Consider the following 5,674-nt stretch of genomic DNA (forward strand, 5'->3'; position numbering starts at 1 on the left):
GCTCACAGAATACTGTGTTACGTATGCTCCTGCCACATCTATGAGCCTGAAGTTAGGCCAGATCTATGACTGGAATAAGTGCAAGCTCATAAATGTTAGGTGTGCTGATATTGGGTTATACTTATATTCTATAATGGAATCTGGAGGTTCAGAGGCCATTATACAATAAGCTCTCAGCATGTATCTGAGAGGCACCTGGGGGGGGTGGGTGGGTAGTTAACAATGTGGGCTACCACTAAGATGGATTATTTTACTGTTAACCCCAGTTATTAGTAACTAGGTCTCAGTGCATAAAATGGAACTTGTGCTAAAATAGCACAAGTTAGTGGTAAAATAACACTTTTAAAGCAGTAGCCCATGTGATAATTTCCCCCCTTAGTGTAAAGAGTTTCAGTCTCTGGTAACCAGAGCTGATATTGTGATGCCATAATGCCTCATTCCACCAATGCCTAAGGTGTGCTAGCACTTTTAGTGCACGCTAAAAATTAGCACGTGCTAATGCTGGACACACCTATATATTCCTATGGGTGTCTTTAGCGTTAGCGTGCACTAAAAACACTAGCACGCCTATAGCACAGCTTAGTAAACAGGGCCCTAAGAGCCATCCTCATTAGTGATGTCACAATGGCTTGATTGTGCTATACTTGTCTTACTTTTATTACATAAAGCAGTAATTTCGATTTCTAGAGACATTTCTGTTTTCTTTAACTAAAAGAGGAAGTTATCAACATGGATTATCGTTAAGACGTGTTATTTTACCACTAACTCATGCTATTTTAGCACAGGTCCCATTTTATTCATTGAGACCTAGTTACTAATAACCTGGGTTAAGAGTAAAATAACCTGTCTTCACGGTAGCCCATGTTGATAAGGTTTTCCCTTGCTGTGAAGAGTTTCAGAGCTGATATTGTGATGTCATAATGCCTCATTCCACCAACACCTAAGAGCCAACGTCATCAGTGATGTCACAATGGCTTGATTCCCCTATACTTGTCTCACTTTTATTACATATAGCAGTGATTTCAATTTCTAGAGACATTTCTTTTTTCTTTAGTTAAAGGGGAAGTTATGAACAAGAGCTACCGTGAGGACATGTTATTTTATAGTTATTAGTAACTAAGTTTCAACTGTCTCATTGCATAAAATGGGACCTGTGCTAAAACAGCACCAGTTAGTGGTAAAATAACATCTTAACGGTAGCCCATGTTGATAAAAGTCCCCCTAAATGGAGGCTCCCAGTTTTAAAATTGGCCCCTTAGAATTCAATCATCTTAATAAATATGCAGACTTATCATTTATTCTCCTCATGATAGAGCTGGTACAAGAAGGGTCAGAGCAAAGCTATCAGGAACATGAGGAGAACCTTCAGCCTTGTGCCTTCCCCTCCCTCTGTACTTTTAACTTTCAAAAACAAGTATTATGTGTTAACATGAATAACAATTCCGAATTTATAGCAGATTTCTTTTATACGAAAAAAGAGTAATAATAGCAATTATGCATTCACACTGTTCAGTGTGTTCTATACTTTTCACAGGATATGTACTAGAAAAATTACACATTGCAGTGTAAAATGTGTTCATTTTTAACATTTAAATTCAACAATTGTTGAATCTAGTTTCTTCAGCTCACTGATTTGTACAATTGCATATTTTTTTTTATAAGTGCAGAGTATCTACCTTACTGACATCGCTCCCTTTAGTGTGCGCTAATGCCCTTATGGGGGAATTCTATATATGGCACTGAACGGAAAAGCATTGTAATGAATGCAAGTTGCCGAAACAGGGCAAAAATGGCAGATCCGTGTGAAAACACACATGCGCCCATTTAAAGAAGAGTGTCTGAGAGATGTATTTTCAAAGCACTTACTTACAAAGTTACATAGGGGCTCATTTTCGAAAGAGAAAAAAAGTGGCAAAAAGCAGCATTTGGCCATTTTTCTCACAAACATGTCCAAATCAGTATTTTTGAAACCTATTTTTTAGACATTTTTCTATGCTGTTCATGTGCGGTGCATCCAAATCTCAAGGGGGTATGTCCGGGGCTTGTTGATGGTGGGATTTGGGTATTCCTAAGACTTGGACTTTTTTCAGCCATTGCAGAACAAAGCTGTCCAGGACTAAAACTAAGATTTTTTGAGCTAGACCTGTCTTTAGAACGAATAAGCCACAAACAATTGCCCTAAATGACCAGATGACTACTGGAGGGAATCAGGGATGACTTCCCCTTATTCCTCCAGTGGCCACTAACCCCCTCCCACCCCCAAATGTGATTTAAAACATTACTTACCAACCTCTATGCCAGCCTCAGATGTTATACTCAAGTCCATTAGAACAGCATGCAGGTCCCTGGAGTAGTCTAGTGGTGGGTGCAGTGCACTGCAGACAGGTGGACCCAGGCCCCTACCTCCCCCTACCTGTTACACTTGTGGTAGAAACTGTGAGCCCTTCAAAACTCACTAGAAACCCACTATACCCACATATAGGTGCCCCCTTCACCCATAAGGGCTATTGTGGTGGTGTACTATTGGGGTACTGGGTTTTGTGTGGTTTCTTTTTGGGGGGGGGGCTCAGCGGAGAAGATAAGGGAGCAAGTGAGATGTGTACCTGGGAGCATTTATTTGATGTCCATCACAGTACCCCCTAGGGTGCCCCATTGCTCTCCTGGGAAAACAGTCTACAAAAAATTCTGGCCCCTCCTATATCACAATAGCTTGATTTTCTACGCTTTACACTTGGCCTTTTTTTTTTTTTTTCAAAAATGATCAAAAAATGTAGAAAGCACAAAACCTTGTTCAAAATGATATTTTAACAAAAATGATAAGACGTTTTCCTTTTTTCAAAAATGACCTTCTTTCCTATTTGCTATTCTATAAAGAGCACTGATCTTGGAACACCTGTTATAGAATACCATTCAGCAGTGATTTGTTTTCAGCGCCATTTCCTGAATCCAGCCCTTAATGTGCAATATTTTTGCTGCATGTGCCATGGAACGGGACCTGATTATTAATAATGGAGCTGATATTTAGCGGGGTTTAACATGATATTTTGCAGCACTTAACTGGATAATGCCCCTGAATATCAGCACAGGTCGCTGTGGCACTAGTGCCAAGGCATTCACAGAGCAGAACCAGGAGCTATCCAAGATCACCAAAAGGTACCCAGTTAACTTAGCACAGATAAAAGGTTGCCCTAATGTAATCAACTCTCTGAGTACTATTGCTGAATATTGGAGGTACCCAGGTACTTCCTCAGATCTGTTTAATCTGTGCCTGTACCCAGAAAGGGGCCAGCAATGAACATTTGGGTCTAATTCAGCTGGTGACAGCCAGCATTTAAATAAACACTGGCCCCCACCAGCTGAATATTGACCAGAAAGTGTGTTAATACTGTTAGCATACACTAGTGGAAGAGTGCACCAGGCTTTCATCCTACCAGCCTGGGTTCAGTTCCCACTACAGCTCCTTCAGACCTTGAGCAAGTCACTTTACCCTCTATTGCCTCAGGTACAAAAACTTAGATTGTGATCCCTCTAGGGACAGAAACTATGACTCTTTTCCACCTTGAACTTGATATAACATGATGTCAACATAATAGCAATGAAACACCTAATAAGCACACAGAACATTCAAACAACACAGATATGATGCTAATGCTATTCCTACAATACAGTGAAACATCTTACTATGGGGCCAAGTGCAGGTATATATATAGACAAGGACAAGATGGGTGGCTAAATATATGTACAGTTGAATAAGATATGAGGAATTGGTCTAAGTTTCAGGGTGTGCAGCAAGCTAGTCCAGGAGCAAAGTGGATATTTAGTCTCCAGTCCCATGAATTAAAGGCTTGGGAGAAGAGCCAGGTTTTCACTAAAAGGCATAGCTGTCTATATGTTACATCTTTGCTTTACCCTTCACTATCAATTATAATGTTCATATTGTTCTATTACCTATTGTATTGACATTGTAAATAGTATACCATGCCATACGTTGAATTGTTTTTGAATACTTTTACTGCTGTAATTGTCTATTGCTCATGTTTGATCTATTCTTACTGTACCCCGCCGTAAGTGAATTCCTTCAAAAAGGCAGTAAATAAATCCTAATAAATAAATAAATAGCTTTATTTCTCATTCATCTATTTTCACTCCTTCAAATTGTTGAAGTTTAATTTCCAGGGTTCCCATAAAATATGATAAAAATCAATGGTGATAATGGGCATCTTAGTCCTGGTATTTCTGTTCAATTCAACCTCTGCTGATACATGCCCATTATCAAAAAACTTGATTTAGGGTTTTACCCAATTAATTAAAAAAATTATTCCAAAGCAAACCAAGAAGTCCCAATATTTCCTGTAAAAATCTTTTTCTGTGTACATGCTAGCAAACATCTCATCCTCCAGGGTGTCTCAATTTTTTTTACAGAGCCAGGGTCGTTCTTTGCATATTGGTCACTGTCTTCCTGCAACAAACTGGGCTAGATTCCGTGTGAACAGGTGTTATTCGTAAATAAATCAATTTATTTATTACCCATACCATCCACAGTTTTTGAAAGGGGTACTAAACAATCAAAACACAAACCTCAAAATAAGAGCCTGCTTAAACACATACAAAGAAACAAACTGCTCCTGATACGGCCCATTTACAGCCCATCTCCAGTTCTCCCATTACCACAGAAAAGCTGCCTCATCAGCAATGATGGAAATGCTTACTGAATGACAAACACTTTTTGTTGCTTCCTGAAAATGACACTGTCTTGTTTCCTTCTGCAAATCAATCGGCACGGAGTTCCGCTCCATAGGACCAGCGATTGTGAAACAGCGCCTCCCAGAGTCTACAAGGGGAATCTCTGGAACAAACACGCATCCTTTGACCTTGAGGTAGGGGTAGGCTTCTATAGACTTAATACAGTGCTTATATAAAAATACTGCTCCACCTCTCAATGCTTTTTAAAAATAAATAAATACAATAAATGTCTTATGAATGAAGCTTAAGATTCTGTGTTATTCCATTGGCAAGCAATGCAACGAATCTCCTCCTAAAGGTGCTTAATAAGTCCCATTAAATAAATAAAAGCTGTTAACCTTGATGTAATATGTGTATGTAGCACTCGGTTCTTAGCAACCTGCGTTGCTTTTCAAAGATGCTTTTCGAAGACCAATATGCAACAAATTACAAGAGAATGGGACCTGTAGTAGGAATGGGCAGCCCAAATATTTTCATGAAACATTTCATTTCAGGTGGCAAGTGTGGCATTGGTCATTTTGTTTTGGAATGGTTTCACTTTCTTTTTCGTTTCGGGGCAATGTCGTTAAGGGTGTGTCCTCTTTGCGAAGAGTGTGCACTATTTTCAAATACTGTGCACTATTTGCCAGGAGGGTGCTCTATTTTCAAGGAGTGTGCACTATTTGAAACTAGTGCATGCATGCAGGATGGTGCATGCACAAACTATCAGGAAAGGGTGAGCCCTCTTTGGAAATACAGTGTGCACTATTTTGTTCTGGGGAAAAACTGTGGGGTCCTTTTACTAAGTTGCACTAAAAAATGGCCTGCGGTAGTGCGGACACATGTTTTGGGCAGGCGCGGAATCATTTTTCAGCACACCTGTAAAAAAGGCCTTTTTACAATTTTTGCCGAAAACGAGCATGCGGCAAAATGAAAACTGCCGTGCGTCCAT

This window comes from Microcaecilia unicolor, chromosome 1 (assembly GCF_901765095.1).
Source record: "Microcaecilia unicolor chromosome 1, aMicUni1.1, whole genome shotgun sequence".
Lineage (NCBI taxonomy): Eukaryota > Metazoa > Chordata > Amphibia > Gymnophiona > Siphonopidae > Microcaecilia > Microcaecilia unicolor.